This window comes from Pogona vitticeps, chromosome 2, assembly GCF_051106095.1.
Source record: "Pogona vitticeps strain Pit_001003342236 chromosome 2, PviZW2.1, whole genome shotgun sequence".
Taxonomy (NCBI): domain Eukaryota; kingdom Metazoa; phylum Chordata; class Lepidosauria; order Squamata; family Agamidae; genus Pogona; species Pogona vitticeps.
Genome location: NC_135784.1, coordinates 30,030,345 through 30,041,284, shown reverse-complemented (window position 1 = coordinate 30,041,284; position 10,940 = coordinate 30,030,345). Strand labels below are relative to the sequence as shown.

Here is a 10,940-nt window from a genome sequence, read left to right as displayed (position 1 = left end):
TCAGCCTCATCTTTATGAGTATCAACTACTGTCATTTTCTGCTTGCACTTGTATTAGATTTATGTCAGAAGAAAATATTTATTTATTTATTTATTTATTTATTTATTTATTTATTTATTTATTTATTTATTTATTTATTTATTTGTTTGTTTGTTTGTTTGTTTGTTTGTTTATTTATTTATTTATTTATTTATTTATTTATTTATTTATTTATTTATTTATTTATTTATTTATTTATTCAATTTATATGCCGCCCACACTACCCAGAGGTCTCTGGGCGGCTTACAATAATTAAAATTCAATACAGTAAAAGATAAAATAATTAAAATACAATTAAGATAAAATTGCCATCAGACCCACAGCTAATATTATTTCAATTAAAAGCCTTCTGGAACAGGAAGGTTTTGACCTGGCGCCGAAATGTCATCAGCGTCGGCGCCAGACGAATCTCAGTCGGGAGGGCATTCCATGGTCTGGGGGCAGCTGCCGAAAAGGCCCTTTCACATTCTTCTCATGTAATTTCATGTTCTTCTGCACCAGATCTCTGTTCCATCTTATTCTGCAATGCTATGAAATTATTAACAACTATAAATTTAGTCATGATTAACATAAGGTCCATTGATTTTAATGGGTGGAGTTCAACTCCTAATCCCAATGACTGTAAACCCATTGAGTCAGTGGGATTTACATAATTGGTGACATAGTTAGGCATCCTTCAGTCTCGAAAGACTATGGTAACATGCTCTGTATGGAGGACTTGGAACAGCGTCTAGTGTGGCTGAGGAGGCCAATCCGAGAATGACAATCCCTTCCACACTGAAGACAAATACAATCTGTTCCCTGTCCAGCTCCCTGGTTTTGCTGCTTTTGTGACTTCCTCTTTACCTCAGCCTGCTGGACAAGGGTCTCTTCAAATTGGGAGAGTCCATGATGCAATGCCTGCCTCCAGGCTGAACGCTCAGATGTCAGGGTTTCCCATCTGTTGAGGTCTATTCCTAAGGCCTTCAGATCCCGCTTGCAGGGATCGCAGCTGTGGTCTCCCTCTGGGGCAATTTCCCTGCACTAATTCTCCATACAGTGACATAACCATTCATCAATTGATTCAACAGGTCCCTTTCAGTTGAAATTAACAACTGAATTTAGGCCTGTGGGTTTACTTTAAATATGAATTGAACCCATTCTTTAGTCTGGGGCAAAATTCAAGGAATATCAACTAAATTTAAGGCAAATTCCCCAAGTCTTGCTGGTGTTGCTTTAGGACATATTCTAGGGCAAAATGTTTTATAAATGATAATGAGAGATCAATAAAATATTTAAGAAGAACTTCGGTAAAAGACAGAAAGAGAGGGGAAGACAAATCTGCGCTGGGAACAGGTCATGGGAAGGCTACAGAGGGGGGAAAAACAATATTTTTCATTAATTCTGTTGTCAGCATTCTGCAACACTTACCAATATAATGAAGAATGGCAGAGAAAGAATTAGAAGGAAAGGGTGGGTGACACTACAAAAATCACAAACATTAGAAAGCTTTCAACCTCATACAGATCTTCATCAGACTGGGCAATGCAGAGCTGTGGATGGTGCAGAAAAAACATACAAGTTCTCAGAAATCATGGGCAAATGTGTGTGTATTAAAAGTCACTTTCAAAACAGGGGGTTGCAGTTTTAATTAGCACATGCTGAACACACACAGAACAGCTAAGCATACAATTACAACTGAGCTAAATGCTTTCTAAAATCAACAATGTGTATTCCCATAGGACTAGAATATGACATGACTAGAGATGTAAAATTTACTAAAATATCCACCCACCCACCCTAAATTTTCTGGGTGGGGGACTTTTTTCCATTTTCCCCCCAGAAAAAAAGGGGGAAAATGGAAAAAATTGATTTTTTTTCCGGAAATTTTACATCTAGACATGACAGGAAGTTTGTGCCTCTCCAGATGTTGTTTGACTATGGCCAGAACTCTGTGAGTGCTTTACATGTGTGTAAGTCACACTGCACAACTCACCACAGTGAATTCTCACTAACTAACAAACCATCAGATACATTATTGCCTCTTGCACATTAGGTGGGTATCTCATTTCACAACTGGTACCTCATTAGTCAGTGGCAATCTGCCACACTGAGGTGTGCAGTACACATGCATAAATCACCAACAAGATTTTAGCCTGAAATTCCCAGGATCCACACCCAATAACAGAGATCATGGGAATTGTAGTTTACCAGCATTAAAGGGTCACAGTCTATGGATGCTTTCTCCTGGCTTGGCTGTTAAGGCCTTCATTGCACCACTACCATATCCCACTCATAAGAATTATCATCGCTTTGCATTGTTAATTTTTGCACTATATAACAATAATTCTTCGTAGGTCCTTCATCTTTGTTATGCCTTGGAATTGTCTTTGGGACATTGATATCAGCAAGCATATCTCTCAAGTGCATTTTGATCTTTCTGATACTCTCAGGTAATTTCCTAGTTTTCTTGTACAATACGGGTGAAAAAGATGATGCGTAAAGCTCAACGTTATAATCCATCTGGCTATGTGCCGCACAGATCCTGCATCTAAAGAGCAGGTGGTCTAACAAAAACAATAGAGATAATTCCCGGACTCGTATCTAGGTGTCTTTTTCCTGCAATAGATTAGAAAAGCAAGGGTAGGAGTTAGGTAGACTTCCAGATGTTGTTGGCCAACAGCTCACATTAGCCTTATGTGTTGTTGTTGTTGGTGGTGATGATGTTTGTCATCAAACTGTACATTTATTTTGTTGGCTTTATGAATGGGTGGCCTCCAAAATGTCTTATCATTAACAGCTGTGCTCAGCTCGTACAAACTCAAAATTATGGCTTTTTTTATGGACACAATCCATCTCAAATTTGGTCTTTCTCTTTTTTCCTGCTGCTTTCATCTTTCCCCAGCATCATTGTCATTTCCAACAGAAACGAATAGTGGGAATTTCAGTCCAGTTACATCTGGGAGCCAGATGTCTACCCTTTCTGTCTTCAGAACTAGAGGTGGAACTGAACCCACAGTCCTACCGAAGGGTAAGAAGAACCAACAGAACAGATACTGTTGGCAGAACACATCTCCCCTCATCTAAACCCTCAGCCAAGGGAAGACCCTCTAGAGCTGAGAGGGATTTACAAAAGCTGAAGCAGAATTTTGTGCTGGCAGAGGTCTCCAGGTGAAGGACAGGAAGGAGAAGTGACATTGCATGAGCAGATCCATCGCCCTCAAAGACTGACTGAAACTTTTGTAGATAAGCATCCACTTTTTAATATACATGAAGTGTTGTGTGTATTTCACGACTGAATGCTCCTTTTTTCCCCCTTTTGCTATTCACCCGACAGATATAAAACAGTCCCTGATTTTCAGACTCACAATTCTAGCAGAGTGGAAAATGTTGAGTTGGGGGGAGAGAGGAAGAGAGGGAACATGGGAGAGGCAAATGAGCTGGCTTCTTCTGAACCAAAGCACTGATCTATCTAAACCCAATTTTGTCAGTGGTCCTCCACGATTTTCATGCAAGATTCTTTCACAACCATAGCACTGCTTATATTCCCTGATCATCTCCCCTCCCACTACTCAACTGCCTTGACCCTGCTTATCTTCTAAAATCACAGGACCTGCATGGGTATGTATTGACATGTGCATATATGGTTCAGCCAACTAAGAATAACATTTACAGCAACTGATGGAATGGACTCTAATATATGAAAACTAATGCATCTGGACAAACCCGCATGCAGCTTTAAATTTAACAGAGGCGTGTATAAGAGGAAAAAAAGTGGGGGAGGGATGGTGACTCTGTTCTAACATTGCACTTGTTTCCTAAGCACCCCAGGGCCCTGTTAAGGAAAACAATACGCAAAAAGAAAGGCAAGCTTTCCTGGAAAAATGCATTCCTTGCAGATCAGCTAAGCATTACGTAACAGGTAACTCTAACTTCATTCATCATTGGTCATCACATTGAAATAAATTAAACATTAGTTTCACATGGAGTAAATCAGTTGAAATGAATTCCAGTTCTTTAGTTCCAACTGATTTACATGATCACTGGAAGGACAGATCCTGAAGCTGAGGCTCCAGTACTTTGGCCATCTGATGAGAAGAGAAGACTCCTTGGAAAAGACTTTGATGTTGGGAAGGTGTGAAGGCAAGAGGAGAAGGGGACGACAGAGGACGAGATGGTTGGACAGTGTCACCGAAGCGACCAACATGAATTTGACCCAGCTCCGGGAGGCGGTGGAAGACAGGAGGGTTGGTGTGCTCTGGTCCATGGGGTCACGAAGAGTTGGACACGACCTAACGACTAAACAACAACAATAATTTACATGCCATTGATTTCAATGGTCCTGATCTATGCAGGATTAATGTCACACATAGGCTCTTAAGTCCCATGGATCTAAATTGGTCCAGGATGTGCAAGAAAAACTCAACTTTGGGTGCCCACGGTGATATCCCAAAGTGAATTCTAGAGCTACTTATTCTAATAAATTTGTTGTTCTGTGTCATCTAGTCCACCCCAACCTATGGTGACCACATGAATAAATGATCTCCAAAATGCCCTTTCCTCAACTGCCCTGCTCAGCTCTTGTAACCTTAACCCTGTGGCTTCCTTTAGGCAGTCTGCCCATCTCATATTTGCTCTTCCTCTTTTCCTGCTGCACCTCCACCTTTTCCAGCATTATTGTCTTTTCCAGAAAATCCTGTATTTCCACGATGTACCCAAAGTAGGACAGCTTCAGCTTCAACATTTTTGCCTCCAGAGATAGTTCAGGCTTGATTTGAGCCAACTCAATCACTTAGTGCCTTTTGATTTTTCTTTTTAAATAACCCCATGAATACCAGGTGAAACACAAGGATTTATGTTCCAGCCCACTGATGGCCAGGAACTACGAGTCCCGCTCCATAATCACCCTGGAAATGTACACATCCCCTTGATCCAGTTTGCTTTCACGCATCTGCCCAAAGGCAATGTATGATCCTTCCTTATCAGAATTAAGTATTTTCATTATGTATCAGGGAAGATCCATGACAGCAGAAATATCAGAAAGCACAAAAACAGGATTTAAAATGGTGATGACACAGCAAAGGAAAACTTAGAGCATTGTTTTGTTTTTGCCCTGTTCTCAGTTCATATTTTTTTTTAATGACAGCATCTGATGTTCCAAAATGGTAACCAACCTTTCATGTCATGGTTGCTCTCAGTTCCTCTTCCTTTGCTCAAATGAAGATGTAAGCCAGTTTTGGTTCCCTACTAGTTCTGTTGTGTAGAGAGTCCTTGATCCCAACACATACTCTGAGTGGCTTCTTAGCCTTCTTGAGAAGCAGAAAAATGTTTCGTTATTGGTCTGCTTTGGTAGCACTGTGTGGCTTCTGCAGCTCAAACCACATAAAACAACTTGACAGGACGATTACCACAGTTGCCTTTGACACTATCTAGATTTCATTCAGAGTGGAAAGAAGATTAAAGAACTTCAGGTCAATATGCAAGAAACATTGATCTTGCATTCAAATGGCCAGAGAGCAGTTCCCATTATCTCTCACTATGCAGGATAGGACTGATGGATCGTGTGTTTATTTCTTTGTTTGTTTGTTTAGAATATTTTTACCTTTCTCCACAAAAGGACCCAAGGTGTATTACATCGTTAAAAGAAAATATTAACACTAACAATACTAAAAAAAGATCAAACACATACCACATAAAAAGCGTAAGCAACACCAAAAGACATTCAAAGCAGCATGGTACAACCATCCATTTAAAACCCCACGTGGGCAGCCAGCCACTGAGGGAAACTCCACCTGAAGAGAAAGATGTTCACCTGCTTGCAGAAGGACAGCAAAGATGGGGTCAGCCTGGCCTCTTGTGGGAGTGAGTTCCAAAGTCTGGGAGCAGCAACAGAGAAGGACCTCTCTCATGTTCCTACCAAACACACCTGTGAAGGTGGCAGAACCAAGAGAAAGGCCTCTCCCAATGATCTCAACTTCCTAGCTGGCTCATAAAAGAAGATGCAGCCCTTGAGATAGCTTGGGCCCAAGCCATTTAGGGCTTTATAGGTTAGAGCCGATACCTTGAATTCAGCCCTGAACTTCAACAAAGGGAGGGCCATGAATTACCCACTCTGGCTTTAAAAGCTCAATAGTGGCGCATGTCCAGTGCAATCCTAAATGTATTTATTATTGAAGTAAACCCTGGTCATTTCAGCAGGCATTACTCCTAGTCAATTCTCTTTATTTGTTTGTTTGTTTGTTTGTTTGTTTGTTTGTTTGTTTGTTTTTCTCTATTTACTTTTATTTTTTCCCCATCTTGTAGAATTTGTCATTTAATGTAATAAATTTTTGTTATATTTGTTTGTTGTTTTCATGTATGTATTTGGAAGCCGCCTAGAGGGGTCGCAAGGCCAGATAGGTGGGATAATAAATAAATAAATAAATAAATAAATAAATAAATAAATAAATAAATAAATAAAGAAAGAAAGAAAGAAAGAAAGAAAGAAAGAAAGAAAGAAAGAAAGAAAGAAAGAAAGAAAGAAAGAAAGAAAGAAAGAAAGAAAGAAAGTATGATGATGGTGAACTGTCCAGTTGCCTGTTCAGTTCTGGTTTCTGGGCTGTTCTCTGCCCCAGCACCCTTTCTGAAATGGGATGTCTAACTCCATGGCTCACTTTTCCCCACTGAAAATGAAGGGAGGGAGGCAGCCAACCAGCCAGAAAGGGCCACAAAAAGAAGGAAAAAGTGCACACCCCAAATTTACTTTTGATTCCGAGAAGCTGAGCCCCCAAAATATCATATCCTACTGCCCCAGTTCCTCCATCATCCTTCCCAATCGAATTGTTCTTCCCTCACATTTGGGACACCTCTCCTCACAAAAAGAGGTACACAGATAATGTGAGTCTTTCTCCTTATAGTTTGCACTTTTTTTCACCCTGAGCCTTGTTGTCCAACAAGCAGGCCAATTGCTCTCCGCTGTTTACCATCCCTGCTCCCTCAAGGGCCTTCAAAAAAGCGAGTAATTTGTTATGTGGTGATTCGGGTTAAAAAGAATTTTAAGTTAAGTGTCTGGAAAAGGAAACTCATTTATCTCTACAATAACTGCCTCATGTTATTTGCACTTTGCTAATTTTTGGGCAGGCGTTAAGATGTGGGAATTGTCTAGAAACATTAGTAATGAAAGCTGTTGTTTGTGTTTTCAGGAGTATGAAAGTTAAAGCAAATGCTAAGATATCTACAATCTAGAAACATCAGCTCTGTATGGCTGGGACTTTGCATAATCCATGATAGTATTTAATTACATTGCCTATTTTAGATATTAACAATTGTTTTCCTACTTTAAAAGGAAACAAATTGTGATTTGATTTGTGGCTTGCCTAATCCCCTGACACTTAATAAATATTCCAAAGCAAGGAATGATTAAATTAAATGGAGCTCCCTCCCAATTAATAGCAAGGAAGATGAACAGATATAGGTTTTGTTTCTTATGTATTCAATATATGAATGGATTGTGATATTGTCTTTTTCCTTACTTTCTCTTCCTTACAGCAAGCCTGAGTTTAGATCCGAATACAGCGCATCCTCATCTCTATGTGTCTGAGGATCTGAAAAGCGTGAAATGGGGAGCCACAGAACAAAATGTGATGAGCAGTTCTATCCGATACAATATTATGGTCAGCGTGTTAAGCCAGGAGGCTTTTACTTCAGGCAGAATTTGCTGGGAAGTAGAAGTGTTGGAACCAGGAGAATGGTGGGCTGTGGGTATCGTTAAAGAGTCGGCAAACAGACAAGGGACCATTTTATTTGGCACTGAAGGGGGTTATTGGGCTGTCCAGCGCATTAATGGAAAGTACAAAGCAATCACTTATCCTCAGAGGACAAACTTGTCTTTGCATCATGCTCCCACGAGGATCTCAGTTCGTCTAGATTTTCAAGGAGGACAGGTAGCCTTTTTTTGATGGAGATACTGATGAAGAATTCTTCATTTTTCCAAAAAGTAAATTTTTGGGAAAGAGGATCTGTGCTTTCTTCTTGGTCTATAATTTGAGCGCTGAGCTCATGATCCGTTCTTAAAACAGAACAAGTTCCTCTAAGCTTCATAGACTTACTCTTTGTCTTTTTCTATGTCCTTGGCATTATTTCTTCAAGAGGTGGTGTTGCCTTAAATTTTGGAGTGATCACGTTTGTTATGACCATTGTCCAGAGCCTGATAAAGTTACTTTTTTGGACTACAGCTTTACAATGATTATTCCAGGTGGAAGATTCTGCAAGTCATAATCCCCCCAAAAGTAACTTTTCCAAGGCCTGAGGTCTTTACAGTTACATGCTCTGACAAGATTCTAATGTAGCTGGCTTTATTTATATCAGCAAACTTTTTCTGGCAGTTCTTGCCTTGTAATATGTTTGAATAAATCCATGTGGTATATTTGTATAAATGAATTTATTCTCATTTGATTGGTGTGTGGTGTGGTGTGGCGGGCGGGCTTCCTTCCTTCCTTCCTTCCTTCCTTCCTTCCTTCCTTCCTTCCTTCCTTCCTTCCTTCCTTCCTTCCTTCCTTCCTTCCTTCCTCCCTCCCTCCCTCCCTCCCTCCCTCTTATATTTTTACTCTTCCTTTTTCCCTAAAAAAGACCCAAAGCATCTTACATCAATAACAGACAATATTTTAAAGCGAACGCCAACAAAAACACAAATATTAAAAAATTGCTAAAAATTGTAAACAAAATCAACACAAAAACATTCCAAACAGCAAGGCACAACATTCAATTTAAACTATCTTTCAGATAGCCAGTCATTAAGGGAAAGCCTGCCTGAAGAGAAAGGTCTTGGCCTGCTTGTGGAAGGGCAGCAATGATGGGGCCAGCCTGGCCTCCTGGGGGAGGGAGTTCCAAAGTCTGGATGGAGTCTCCCTTTCCCCCCATGAAACATACTGTGAAAGTGGTGGGACTCAGAGAATGGCCTCCCCCGGTGATCTTGACACTCAGGCTGGCACATAAAAGGAGACGTGGTCCTTGAGATAGCCTGGCCTTAAGCTGTTTAGGACTTTATAGGTTTAAAAATAGCACTTTGAAATGTACCTGGCAATGGATCAGGGGACAGTGGAACTGCTATAACAGGGAACCTCTATGTTTCCTGTAACCAGCCCCAGTTAACAAGCTGCAGCGTATTGGACCTGCTGAAGGTTCCGAACACTTTCAAAAGGCAGCCCCACATACAGCATGTTACAGCAATAGAGATGTTGGGTGTTTGCCAGTATCCTAGAACTGGCCAGAGGCCCTGTTAGGACTACCGTGCTCTGTTTCACAGAATAGATGGAAGGCCAGCATGAGAAGATTTACATGGTCCAGGTCTCCTAGGTCAAGAACCTGCAGGCTCAATCCCCTTTCTCCCTAAAAGCCTATAGCCCTCCAGATGTTGTCGGTCTCTGACTCCCTCCCTCCCCTGCTGTCAAGATATGATGGACGCAGTGTCCAGCAACATTTGGAAAGCCACAGGTTTTCCCTAACCTTCTCTGTAAAGATTAAAAAATCACATGTCTAGATCTGTGTGCACTGGATACAAAGGTTTCCTGCAGCAGGTATGCAATCAACCTCTTCCCTGACTATATTATTTCCTCTACTTGATTACAGTACTGGATTACTGTAACATGCGTTACATGGGGCAGAATTTTGGTTCAACCACAAAGGTTTCCAAATGTCTGAACAAGACCTCACTATTGCAGTTTATTATCATTTGTGAAAATGGCCAGCATGGGCTTTTATATGAAAATAGAACCACGACACTCACTTGTATCTTCTAGTCATTTGGAAGTGTGTGTGAGAAGCTCCTTTTTCCTTGGTCTGCAACTTCCCAAGAAAATCTCAAGTTTCAGTAGTGCAGGAAGCTGCTGTGTCTCCACGCAGATACTAAGGTTCCCTCTGTGCAACATACCAAGGCTAGTTAACACAAGCAAACATTAACAGGAATCAACCTTCTTTACGTAATCCCCAAGCAAGGATTTTTAATAACACTACTCCACTAAGTTACAGAAGTGATGGCGTGTGTGCGTGTTCTGTGCCATCCAGTTGGAACTGACTTATAGTAACCTTAATAGGGGTTTCAAGGTAAGTGAGATATTTAAGGATTGGCGCCACGGGTTAAACCGCAGAAGCCTCTGTGCTTTAAGGTCTGTAGATCTTCAGTTGTAAGATCGAATCCACGTGACGGAGTGAGCAGCTCCCGCCAACCTAGCAGGCTCGAAAGCATGCAAATGCGAATAGATAAATAGGGACCACCTCGGTGGGAAGGTAACAGCGTTCTGTGTCTAAGTCACACTGGCCACGTGACCACGGAAGATTGTCTTCGGACAAAACGCTGGCTCTATGGCTTGGAAACGGGGATGAGCACCGCCCCCTAGAGTCGAACACGAGTGGACAAAAATTGTCAAGGGGAACCTTTACCTTTTTACCAGTGTCTATCCCCTTCCCCCCATGGGTTTCCACGGCTGACCTCTGGATTGAACCTAAGACCCCTGAGTCTTAATCCATCCTCTACATCACATTGGGTGGTCATGACCACAAAGGATTAAAAACAAAAAGAAAAAACAACTGTTCCTGCTCCTGTACTTTATACATGACATTTTCCCAAGTGCTGGAACTCAAAGGCTGAATCGAACAACCTGCCAATAAACTGAAGGACCTGTCAGGATGTTATTCCCAGCTTTCCTGTTCTCAGACATCTCTTCACACTTAGCTCACTGCCAGGAAATCCTGGCAAAGAGCCATCCACCCAAGCACCCAGCCAGCCACACCTCTGTACCTTGTTCAGCAGGTTTAAGAGAGGCCCTGATTACAATGGCACAGAAGCACGCCGAGGATTTCAGTTTTCACGCACAGAGAAAATACGACTCTACACCAGGGCTTTGGAAAGGTACCTTTTGGGACTACAGTTCCAAGAATCCCCCACT

The 10,940-nt window shown here is 41.3% G+C and overlaps 1 long non-coding RNA gene across 1 annotated transcript; it reads left to right on the top strand.

Annotated features, from left to right (window-relative positions):
* The first annotated feature begins 70 nt into the window (after positions 1-70).
* Positions 71-8,451, top strand: LOC144587582 (uncharacterized). The gene is made up of 3 exons (XR_013542731.1): positions 71-2,471; positions 3,842-3,940; positions 7,546-8,451. It is a non-coding gene; the product is annotated as an uncharacterized LOC144587582 (long non-coding RNA).
* Positions 8,452-10,940: the final 2,489 nt, after the last annotated feature.